This window comes from Globicephala melas, chromosome 8 (genome assembly GCF_963455315.2).
Source record: "Globicephala melas chromosome 8, mGloMel1.2, whole genome shotgun sequence".
NCBI lineage: Eukaryota > Metazoa > Chordata > Mammalia > Artiodactyla > Delphinidae > Globicephala > Globicephala melas.
In genome coordinates, this window is record NC_083321.1 from 85,828,692 (window position 1) to 85,841,881 (window position 13,190).

A 13,190-nucleotide genomic window follows, 5' to 3' on the forward strand; every position below is an offset into this window, starting at 1 on the left:
TTTATTTTTTTCCCCTCCAGAATGCTGTCATTAACCTTTCTTTCTGCAAAACTCTATGGATTATTGAGGCTGGAATTATCATAGCAGTCACTAGTGACTAAGGCTCAGAAAAAGTAACTATTTTCTTGCCCCAGGTTTTATACTGAATTTATGGAAAAGCTGGAGTTGGAATTCAGATTGTCTAACACCCAGTTCAGTAGTATTGAGTGAAATTTAGTTGATCATGAGTCTTCTCTCTTTGTAGGGTTCTATATCTTCCTTCTTTTTCTTCTTTTTAGAATAGGGTTTTGCTTTCTGAAATTCTGCTAAAAAATCATGACAACCTGATATGAAAATCTAATGCTGTTATTCTGCTATATTGTCATTTGCTGGATTATTCCATCTGTGTATGAAAGGTAAAACCCAGGAAACTCATACACAAATGCACACACCAAAATAATTGGAGTTAAAGCCAGAAAAAAAAAAGTTGTTTTGAACACAAAATTTAAAGTAATAATAGGGCTTCCCTGGTGGCGCCGATGCAGGGGACGCGGGTTCGTGCCCCAGTCCGGGAAGATCTCACATGCCACGGAGCGGCTGGGCCCGTGAGCCATGGCCGCTGAGCCTGTGCGTCCGGAGCCTGTGCTCCGCAACGGGAGAGGCCACAACAGTGAGAGGCCCGCATACCGCAAAAAAAAAAAAAAAAAAAAGTAATAACAAACCTAAGGCAAAGTGATGTTTCTAAATCCAAAATCTTCCATCACTCTTAGAGACATGTCAACTTTGTCAACTAGTGATCCACTTTATTGCCCTCAGATGTGGCGTAGGCCTGGGAACTTGTCCTACGTGTTTTACCAGGTGAATGGCACATTGAATCCAAGGAGCCACGAAGAGTTCAGGGAGCTCCACTGTAAAGTTCCAAATTAAAAGTCCCAAGGGTAACATAAACTCAAAACCACACAATTTAAGAGCTCCTCTTAAAAGCAAGACAGATCCTCAACCCCAGACTAAATTAGGACCTTCCTTTCAGAGATTTATGCTCCTAAGAGTCCTCACAATCAGGTGATAGAAGCAAAGAATGCATTTTAAGATGAGCCCTTACTCAGGGGACAGGACATCTGGTGGTTAAGAGCACAAACGCTGAAGACACAAATTCTACCTGGGTTCAAAGTCTAACTCTGCTTCTCATTAGACTTTCATCTTGGGCAAGTCATATAACTTGAATTGCCATAGCTATAAAACGGGTGTATTGATGGTACTTAAATTGAGAATTTACATCATAGAGTAGTGGGAAGGATTAAATTAATTGATACTTTAAAGCACTTAGAGTAACTGGGACCTCAAAGTACTGCATCTTTAGTGTTTGCTGAATAAACAAAATGATCTCTCTGAGAGCATTTAGGGGACTTCTTTTAAGGAAGTACCATCTCCATAGCTCCTGAAAGTGCCTCCAGTGGTCCTGTTTCCTCACACTGCTGTGACTGTTTGGAAAGCGTGTTCCTTGTTCCATCTCAACAGACAAGTAAGAGGAAGCTTGACATTTAAAGCTGAAATGCTGCCACATTACAATTAGCCAATGGGCCAAAGCTAATTTCTTTTTCTCTTTTTTTTTTTTTCATTTTAACATCTTTATTGGAGTATAATTGCTTTATAATGGTATGTTAGTTTCAGCTTCACAACAAAATAAATCAGTTATATATATACATATGTTCCCATATCTCTTCCCACTTGCGTCTCCCTCCCTCCCACCCTCCCTATCCCACCCCTCCAGGCGGTCACAAATCACCGAGCTGATCTCCCTGTGCTATGCGGCTGCTTCCCACTAGATATCTACCTTACGTTTGGTAGTGTATATATGTCCATGCCTCTCTGTCGCTTTGTCACAGTTTACCCTTCCCCCTCCCCATAGCCTCAAGTCCATTCTCTAGTAAGTCTGTGTCTTTATTCCTGTTTCACCCCTAGGTTTTTCATGACTTTTTTTTTTCTTAAATTCCATATATATGTGTTAGCATACAGTATTTGTCTCTCTCTTTCTGACTTACTTCACTCTGTATGACAGACTCTAGGTCTATCCACCTCTTTACAAATAGCTCAATTTCGTTTCTTTTTATGGCTGAGTAATATTCCATTGTATATATGTGCCACATCTTCTTTATCCATTCTCTGATGATGGACACTTAGGTTGTTTCCATCTCTGGGCTATTGTAAATAGAGCTGCAATGAACATTTTGGTACATGACTCTTTTTGAATTATGGTTTTCTTAGGGTATATGCCCAGTAGTGGGATTGCTGGGTCATATGGTAGTTCTATTTGTAGTTTTTTAAGGAATCTCCATACTGTTCTCCACAGTGGCTGTATCAATTTACATTCCCACCAACAGTGTTAGAGGGTTCCCTTTTCTCCACACCCTCTCCAGCATTTATTGTTTCTAGATTTTTTGATGATGGCCATTCTGACTGGTGTGAGATTATATCTCATTGTAGTTTTGATTTGCATTTCTCTAATGATTAATGATGTTGAGCATTCTTTCATGTGTTTGTTGGCAGTCTGTATATCTTCTTTGGAGAAATGTCTATTTAGGTCTTCTGCCCATTTTTGGATTGGGTTGTTTGTTTTTTTGTTATTAAGCTGCATGAGCTACTTATAAATTTTGGAGATTAATCCTTTGTCAGTTGCTTCATTTGCAAATATTTTCTCCCATTCTGAGGGTTGTCTTTTGGTCTTGTTTATGGTTTCCTTTGCTGCACAAAAGCTTTGAAGTTTCATTAGGTCCCATTTGTTTATTTTTGTTTTCATTTCCATTTCTCTAGGAGGTGGGTCAAAAAGGACCTTGCTGTGATTTATGTCATAGAGTGTCCTGCCTATGTTTTCCTCTAAGAGTTTGATAGTTTCTGGTCTTACATTTAGGTCTTTAACCCGTTTTGAACTTATTTTTGTGTATGGTGTTAGGGAGTGATCTAATCTCATACTTTTACATGTACCTGTCCAGTTTTCGCAGCACCACTTATTGAAGAGGCTGTCCTTTCTCCACTGTACATTCCTGCCTCCTTTATCAAAGATAAGGTGACCATATGTGCGTGGGTTTATCACTGGGCTTTCTATCCTGTCCATTGATCTATATTTCTGTTTTTGTGCCAGTACCATACTGTCTTGATTACTGTAGCTCTGTAGTATAGTCTGAAGTCAGGAAGCCTGATTCCTCCAGCTCCGTTTTTCGTTCTCAAGATTGCTTTGGCTATTCGGGGTCTTTTGTGTTTCCATACAAATTGTGAAATTTTTTGTTCTAGTTCTGTGAAAAATGCCAGTGGTAGTTTGATAGGGATTGCATTGAATCAGTAGGTTGCTTTGAGTAGTACAATCATTTTCACAATGTTGATACTTCCAATCCAAGAACATGGCATATCTCTCATCTATTTGTATCATCTTTAATTTCTTTCATCAGTGTCTTATAATTTTCTGCATACAGGTCTTTTGTCTCCTTAGGTAGGTTTATTCCTAGATATTTTATTCTTTTTGTTGCAATGGTAAATGGGAGTGTTTTCTTGATTTCACTTTCAGATTTTTCATCCTTAGTGTACAGGAATGCCAGAGATTTCTGTGCATTAATTTTGTATCCTGCTACTTTACCAAATTCATTGATTAGCTCTAGTAGTTTTCTGGTAGCATCTTTAGGATTCTCAATGTGTAGTATCATGTCATCTGCAAAGAGTGACAGCTTTACTTCTTCTTTTCTGATTTGGATTCCTTTTATTTCCTTTTCTTCTCTGATTGCTGTGGCTAAAACTTCCAAAACAATATTGAATAAGAGTGGTGAGAGTGGGCAACCTTGTCTTGTTCCTGATCTTAGTGGAAATGCTTTCAGTTTTTCACCATTCAGGACGATGTTGGTTGTGGGCTTGTCATATATGGCCTTTATTATGTTGAGGAAAGTTCCCTCTTTGCCTACTTTCTGCAGGGTTTTTATCATAAATGGGTGTTGAATTTTGTCAAAAGCTTTCTCTGCATCTATTGAAATGATCATGTGGTTTTTCTCCTTCAATTTGTTAATATGGTGTATCACATTGATTGATTTGCATATATTGAAGAATCCTTGCATTCCTGGAATAAACCCCACTTGATCATGGTGTATGATCCATTTAATGTGCTGTTGGATTCTGTTTGCTAGTATTTTGTTGAGGATTTTTGCATCTATGTTCATCAGTGATATTGGCCTGTAGTTTTCTTTCTTTGTGACATCCTTGTCTGGTTTTGGTATCAGGGTGATGGTGGCCTCGTAGAATGAGTTGGGGAGTGTTCCTCCTTCTGCTATATTTTGGAAGAGTTTGAGAAGGATAGGTGATAGCTCTTCTCTAAATGTTTGATAGAATTCGCCTGTGAAGCCATCTGGTCCTGGGCTTTTGCTTGTTGGAAGATTTTTAATCACAGTTTCAATTTCAGTGCTTGTGATTGGCCAGTTCATATTTTCTATTTCTTCCTGATTCAGTCTTGGCAGGTTGTGCTTTTCTAAGAATTTGTCCATTTCTTCCAGGTTGTCCTTTTTGTTGGCATAGAGTTGCTTGTAGTAATCTCTCATGATCTTTTGTATTTCTGCAGTGTCAGTTGTTACTTCTCCTTTTTCATTTCTAATTCTATTGATTTCAGTCTTCTCCCTTTTTTTCTTGATGAGTCTGGCTAATGGTTTATCAATTTTGTTTATCCTTTCAAAGAACCAGTTTTTAGTTTTATTGATCTTTGCTATCATTTCCTTCATTTCTTTTTCATTTATTTCTGATCTGATTTTTATGATTTCTTTTCTTCTGCTAACTTTGGGGTTTTTTGGTTCTTCTTTCTCTAATTGTTTTAGGTGCAAGGTTAGGTTGTTTATTCAAGATGTTTCCTGTTTCTTAAGGTAGGATTGTATTGTTATAAACTTCCCTCTTAGAACTGCTTTTGCTGCATCCCATAGATTCTGAGTCGTCGTGTCTCCATTGTCATTTGTTTCTAGGTATTTTTTGATTTTCTCTTTGATTTCTTCAGTGATCACTTCGTTATTAAGTAGTGTATTGTTTAGCCTCCATGTGTTTGTATTTTTTACTGATCTTTTCCTGTAATTGATATCTAGTCTCATGCCATTGTGGTTGGAAAAGATACTTGATACAATTTCAATTTTCTTAAATTTACCGAGGCCTGATTTGTGACCCAAGATATGATCTGATCTATCCTGGAGAATGTTCCATGAGCCCTTGAGAAAAATGTGTATTCTGTTGTTTTTGGATGGAATGTCCTATAAATATCAGTTAAGTTCATCTTGTTTAATGTATCATTTAAAGCTTGTGTTTCCTTATTTATTTTCATTTTGGAAAATCTGTCCATTGGTGAAAGTGGGGAGTTAAAGTCCCCTACTATGAATGTGTTACTGTCGATTTCCCCTTTTATGGCTGTTAGTATTTGCCTTATGTATTGTGGTGCACCTATGTTGGGTGCATAAATATTTACAATTGTTATATCTTCTTCTTGGATCGATTCCTTGAACATTATGTAGTGTCCTTCTTTGTCTCTTCTAATAGTATTTATTTTAAAGTCTATTTTGTCTGATATGAGAATTGCTACTCCAGCTTTCTTTTGGTTTCCATTTGCATGAAATACCTTTTTCCATCCCCGTACTTTCAGTCTGTATGTGTCTCTAGGTCTGAAGTGGGTCTCTTGTAGACAGCAAATATATGCGTCTTGCTTTTGTATCCATTCAGCCAATCTGTGTCTTTTGGTGGGAGCATTTAGTCCATTTACATTTAAGGTAATTATCGATATGTATGTTCCGATTCCCATTTTCTTAATTGTTTTGGGTTCGTTATTGTAGGTCTTTTCCTTCTTTTGTGTTTCTTGCCTAGAGAAGTTCCTTTAGCAGTTGTTGTAGAGCTGGTTTGGTGGTGCTGAACTCTCTCAGCTTTTGTTTGTCTGTAAAGGTTTTAATTTCTCCATCAAATCTGAATGAGAGCCTTGCTGGGTAGAGTAATCTTGGTTGCAGGTTTTTCTCCTTCATCACTTTCAATATGTCCTGCCACTCCCTTCTGGCTTGCAGAGTTTCTGCTGAAAGATCAGCTGTTAACCTTATGGGGATTCCCTTGTGTGTTATTTGTTGGTTTTCCCTTGCTGCTTTTAATATGCTTTCTTTGTATTTAATTTTTGACAGTTTGATTAATATGTGTCTTGGCGTATTTCTCCTTGGATTTAACCTGTATGGGACTCTCTGTGCTTCCTGGACTTGATTAACTATTTCCTTTCCCATATTAGGGAAGTTTTCAACTATAATCTCTTCAAATATTTTCTCAGTCCCTTTCTTTTTCTCTTCTTCTTCTGGAACCCCTATAATTCGAATGTTGGTGTGTTTAACGTTGTCCCAGAGGTCTCTGAGACTGTCCTCAGTTCTTTTCATTCTTTTTTCTTTATTCTGCTCTGCAGTCGTTATTTCCACTATTTTATCTTCCAGGTCACTTATCCGTTCTTCTGCCTCAGTTATTCTGCTATTGATCCCATCTAGAGTATTTTTCATTTCATTTATTGTGTTGTTCATCATTGTTTGTTTCATCTTTAGTTTTTCTAGGTCCTTGTTAAATGTTTCTTGCATTTTGTCTATTTTATTTCCAAGATTTTGGATCATCTTTACTATCATTATTCTGAATTCTTTTTCAGGTACACTGCCTATTTCCTCTTCATTTGTTAGGTCTGGTGGGTTTTTATCTTGCTCCTTCATCTGCTGTGTGTTTTTCTGTCTTTTCATTTTGCTTATCTTACTGTGTTTGGGGTCTCCTTTTTGCAGGCTGAAGGTGCGTAGTTCCTGTTGTTTTTAGTGTCTGTCCCCAGTGGCTAAGGTTGGTTCAGTGTGTTGTGTAGGCTTCCTGGTGGAGGGTACTAGTGCCTGTGTTCTGGTGGATGAGGCTGGATCTTGTCTTTCTGGTGAGCAGGTCCACGTCTGGTGGTGTGTTTTGGGGTATCTGTGGACTTATTATGATTTTGGGCAGCCTCTCTGCTAATGGGTGGGGTTGTGTTCCTGTCTTGCTAGTTGTTTGGCATAGGATGTCCAGCACTGTAGCTTGCTGGTCGTTGAGTGAAGCTGGGTGCTGGCGTTGAGATGGAGATCTCTGGGAGATTTTCGCCGTTTGATATTATGTGCAGCTGGGAGGCCTCTTGTGGACCAGTATCCTGAAGTTGGCTCTCCCACCTCAGAGGCACAGCACTAACTCCTGGCTGCAGCACCAAGAGCCTTTCATCCACACGGCTCCTTAATTTGGGATGATTCGTTGTCTATTCATGTATTCCACAGATGCAGGGTACATCAAGTTGATTGTGGAGCTTAAATCCACTGCTTCTGAGGCTGCTGGGAGAGATTTCCCTTTCTCTTCTTTGTTCTCACAGCTCCCAGGGGCTTAGCTTTGGATTTGGCCCCGCCTGTGCGTGTAGGTCGCCGGAGGGCTTCTGTTCTTTGCTCAGACAGGACGGGGTTAAAGGAGCCGCTGATTCGGTGGCTCTGGCTCACTCAGGCCGAGGGTAGGGAGCATCACGGAGAGGGGGGCGGGCCTGCGGCGGCAGAGCCCTGCGTGACGTTGCCAGCCTCAGGCGTGCCGTGCGTTCTCCCGGGGGAGTTGTCCCTGGATCCCGGGACCCTGGCAGTGGCGGGCTGCACAGGCTCCCCGGAAGGGGGGTGTGGATAGTGACCTGTGTTCGCACACAGGCTTCTTGGTGGCGGTAGCAGCGGCCTTAGCGTCTCTTGTCTGTCTCTGCGGTCCGCACTTTTAGCCGCGGCTCGCGCCCGTCTTTGGAGCTCCTTTAAGCAGCATTCTTAATCCCCTCTCCTAGCACACCAGGAAATAAAGAGGGAAGAAAAAGTCTCTTGCCTTCTCGGCAGGTCCAGACTTTTCCCTGGACTCCCTCCTGACTAGCCGCGGTGCACTAACGCCCTGCAGGCTGTGTTCACGCCGCCAACCCCAGCCCTCTCCCAGCGCTCAGATTGAAGCCGGAGCCTCAGCTCCCAGCCCCGCCTGCCCCGGCGGGTGAGCAGACAAGTCTCTCGGCTGGTGAGTGCCGGTCGGCCCTGATCCTCTGTGCTGGAATCTCTCCGTTTTGCCCTCCGCACCCCTGTTGCTGTGCTCTCCTCCTCGGCTTCGAAGCTCCCCAACTCCGCCACCCGCAGTCTCTGCCCGCGAAGGGGCTTCCTAGTGTGTGGACACTTTTCCTCCTTCACAGCTCCCTCCCGCTGTTGCAGGACCCGTCCCTATCCTTTGGTCTCTGTTTATTTTTTTCTTTTGCCCTAACCAGGTACGTGGCGGGTTTCTTGCCTTTTTGGAGGTCTGAGTTCTTCTGCCAGAGTTCCGTAGGTGTTCTGTAGGAGTTGTTCCACGTGTGGATGTATTTCTGGTGTATCTGTTCAAAGCTAATTTCTTAAGGAAAAATAAAATAAAATAATCTTTTAAAAAATAATGAAAACCAGGAACAATGAAGTCTGCACAAAAGATATGAGCTAAGTCTTGATCCAAGAACTGTCACTGCTGAGTCTCCCAAGTCTTCAGATGTGCTTTCAATAAAAGGTAAATGATAGTCAACTAAGCTGATTCAGAGAAGGTCATCTGAATGCTCCAACAAGGTAGGTCAGTGGGGATTGGCACACAGCTGATATTCAGTGAATAAATAAATAATAGCAAAAATATACTGTGCAAGCATTTTACACTTAAATACTCATATGCAATATACACTGTGTCAAGAATTTGAGTATATTAGTATAATATATTAATAATATATTAGAAGATAATAATATTAATATATTGTGTAAGTGCTTTACAATAATTCTATAAGTTTATTACTGATTCTGTCTCCACTTTAAAGATGAGGCGTATGAGGCACAGAGAGGTTTAAAATTTTTCCTAAGGTCACACAGGAGCGAGTGTTGGAACTGGGATTCAATCCTAGACTATCTGGCTCCAGAGTCCATGTACTGAACAATTATGCCATGAATGAATTTAGGACACAGTTCAGAGGGACAGTGTGACAGCCATGGGAGTGCACTGCCCAGATCTCCCTTCAGTTACAAGGAGCTCAGCAGTCGCAGGCTCCGCTGTTTCAGGATCCACACTCTTCCTGGGCAGTCCTCCACAAATGACCACAAGGTGAGGACACCAGGGCCTGGCTGCTTCTGCCCAAAGTGGCCCCTGGAACAGGCAGTCTCTGCTCTGGAGCTCCCTGTCAGATCTGCACAGTGGCCCAAGGCCCTCTCTGCTCAATCTGGTTCCTCATCCCATTCCTTTCACAGGTGTTACTCCCAATAAACTTCTTGAACTACTAAATCCATCTCAGCATCTACTTCCCAGAGGAAACATCTGGTTTTCCCTGTGAAATATCCAGATGAGATCTCACCAGGAAGGACGAATGATGTTACTGATGTTTCATGAACATCAGTAACAAAAATCTGCCCTGGAGATGATGAGCACAGAAGGCTGTTTGGCTCACAGTGTGCCGAGGTGCCAAGGCAGAGGAGGAAGTGGGCCTGCCACTGTCTCACTGCAGCGCTAAAGCAGTGGCCTCACGTGGCTTGTCTGCTCTGATGACAAAGCTTTCATCCTCACTCGAGTACTGATTTTAATGTTATGCTAGTACACCTGCTTTCCTTTTGTCATTTCAAATAAGAGGATGAAACCAATAAGAGGATGAAACCTGACAATTGCAGAACACTGACATTTGGGCAGATACAAACGCTTCCTACACCCCCCAGCGTTACAACACTTGCCCCCCGTACAACTCCACAACTGAGCTGGCTTCTTCCCATTAAAAGGCAGACATTCTGCCTCTTCAAAAGGTCACTAATCTTTTATGTTCAGTCTAAATTAGATGCTTTATTAATTAACTTTCTAGTAAAAATTACAGAAAAATGTTGTGGGAAGGAGAAGATGGAAACACATTCAGATTTCTCTAGCATGGATTCAGCCTCCTGGAAATAAAGATAGACAGCACATTATGGCAAAAATTAAAAGGCAGGAGATTACTCAGAATTTTTTAAACTGTATGAATAAGTATTAAAGAAATCTTTAGGGAAAGATGTTGTATTTACACAGTAGACAGGCACATCACCATGTACAATGGTAATATTGGTTAGGGTTCTTTAATTGTAAGCAATAGATAGCAACTCTGCTAGCTTAAGCCAAAGACATGTATTAGGAGGTTTACAGAAAGAATGGAAGGCTAGAAAGCAGGAATTGCAACAATGAAACCACATACAAAAACAGTATGATCAAGGAGCTTGGCTAGAGTGGGATAGAAATCCAACTACTTTCAAAATCATTGTCCTCCTGTTCAAAATTCAATTTAAATTCAGAATTCCAGGGAGATAACAGCAGATTTGACTGTTATAACAGCTTGCATCAGTACCCAGTCCTTGAGGAGGACTAAACAGGATTCCTGATTACAATATCAACAGACAATATCCACTGGGGAAGAGATAATTCCTAAAAAGGAAGTCAGGTCAGAAAGCAAAAGAAAGAGAAAGAAGAAAGAAAGAAAGAAAGAAAGAAAGAAAGAAAGAAAGAAAGAAAGAAAGAAAGAAAGAAAGAAAGAAAGAAAGAAAGAGAGGGAGGAGGGAGGGAAAGAAAGAAAGAGAGAGAGAAAGGAAGGAAGGGAGGGAGGGAGGGAGGAAGGAAGGAAGAAAGAGGGAGGGAGAAAGGGAAAGAATGTTGAACAGCCAAATAACTTTAACTGTTTAATAGCTTATGTCACACTTCCCAATTAGTACTGGTGAACAAATTCAGTAAGATGGAGATGATTTCTAACTGTCTCTCTTAAAGCTAATCAGTCTTCAGTGGAAGGCATAAAACATGAATAAGGAGAAGTCTCTTAGTACAACTGGATCAGTTCTTTGAGAGGGATACAGTTAAACCAGAGTATATTTTAAGGGGGGAGGATCAGGGTGGCAAGAGAACCATCCTGATAAAACCATATAACAAAAATCATATGAAGAAATGTTAAAGGAACTAGGAATATTAGTCAAGAGAAAAAGGTTTCAGGAGGGATAGGTTAGCTGTCATAACATATTTGTCATGTTTGATGATCTTAGAGTCACTATCTTTACAAGGATTAGTTTTGGAACAAACAGCATTCAGAATCAAGGAAAAGTGAAAAGTGAAAGGAAGTTGGGTCTGTTTTCACTAGGAGTCAACTGCTGAAGTAATTCCCATTGTAAAGAAATGAAACAATAAGGAAGACCTTGAAGCTGGGATTAGGAAATTATGTTAAAAGAGAATTGAGCTTGATATAATGATATTAACAAAAATGGCTATTTTTTGGCATATACTATATACTAGGCACTATGTCATACACCTTAAATATCAATTGCATCTCCAACCTTTGAACTCCAGTACCTTTAATGACAGAAAAAAGAGAATGCTTACCTCCAGATCACAGGGGTCAAGGTGAAAGAATCCATGCCAATGGTAAGATTGTTAGGGGTTCTCAGCTTTTATGTTAAAAACTCATGGGACTCATCTTTTATGTTAAAAATAAGACATCAGCATTTAAAAAATGTTTTTCTGACTACCAACAACTTAATTTGAAACATTGTCCTGTATTTATATTATGGCTTGTTTGGGAGCCTCTTGGAACATCAATGCCTAACTCTATGGGTATGCATACTCCAGTTTCTGAAGCACAAATATTTTAAAAGAAGGTGTTTTTAAAAATATTTAGAACTGTCTGAGAATGTAATGGACTATCTAAGGAAACTTGAACCCAGATAGGATGGCCTCTAAGCTACCAACGGTGAGTTCAAAACCAACCTCATGAACAAAAACAGAGTCCTTTAATTCATTCCTTCAATTCATCCATCAGAGGCACTAAACTCCTATCCTTCAGAATTATCCCAACACCTGAAACTCCAAGCAAAGTGACCAGAGTAGGGGAAAAAGCAGTCAAAAGTCAGATTCACAGATGCTTTAAGGAGGCTAAATTATAGACAACCCAGCATAGACGGGGAAATCACTATTTTGCTACAGAATTAAATATGCTCTAAGTCCCATCGCTCCTATTCTTATGGGGAACAATATGTTCAATATACTTTTGTCAGTGAGCCAGCAGAAATATTTCACTTATTAAATTATTCAAAGAGTTTAGAGCTGGAAGGCATTTTAAGATTAATTTCATCTTGCCTTGCAACAATTAGAAAGCTGAATTTCTATGAATTGAAGTGGCTTGCCCAAGACCACACAGCTTTAGAGGCAGAGCTGTTTTTTATTCTCAATTGAATACTCTTTTTAGAATGAAAAAGTGTGCTCTAAAATCTTTAAAACTGTATACTCAGGCACAGCCATTTTCCTAGACTGTGGCAACCTGGCAAGCTGCTTACCTTTTCTGAGCCCAAGTTTTTTCTCTGTAAGGTGGGAATAATACCCACTTCAGAGGTTGTACCACGGATTTAAAGAGGAAATGTTCCCAAATCAATTAGCACAGTTCTCAGCATATGGAGGTTGCCTCCAAAAATACTTTTTTTCTCCAGTTTCTAGCCTTTCTTGTTTGGTTGTTTCCCAAGTCTTCCTGCTGGTACTGCTCCCATAAATTTAATAAGAAGAATGGACTTTCCTCTTCTTTTTCCAAATCACACGACTGAGAGAGACAAACAGAGCGACAGAGATGGGGCCAATGCAACGAAATATTAACAGTTAGGGAATCTAAGTGAGGCAGATCTTGGAGTTCTTTGTGCTTGACTTTCAAGTTTTCTGTTTAAGTTTGAAATCATTTCAAAATAAATTACTTTTTAGTGTAAAGACAAAACCCACACTATCACACGTTGTTTTTCTTCCATTTCAAAGCTCTGTTGCCCAGCAACTGAACTAAGGTTTTTAACTCCATGTGCATCTTAAACTACACACTAATAGGTGTACCTTCCCAATCCCTCTCTAGAGAAAGTTGTTTGTAATTCCCCTTTCATTTGTTGAACACACAACACAAAGAGGAACTGTGCCCAGGCCTGGGGCTCAGTATGGAACTCAAAACTACCTGGGTTTGAATGATAAATGTACGGTCACCCTACATTAACCACCGATTAAGACAAAGTCATGTGCTAAATTGGAAAAGTCCCAAGCGTAGGGGAAAGTGATTGAGAGTATTTTGTAACCAAAATAGCACAAAAAGATTCCAGCTGAGAAGAAACCCAAATTTGTTTTCCTTTCACAGTGATTTAATGCTGTGGGTTTTGGGT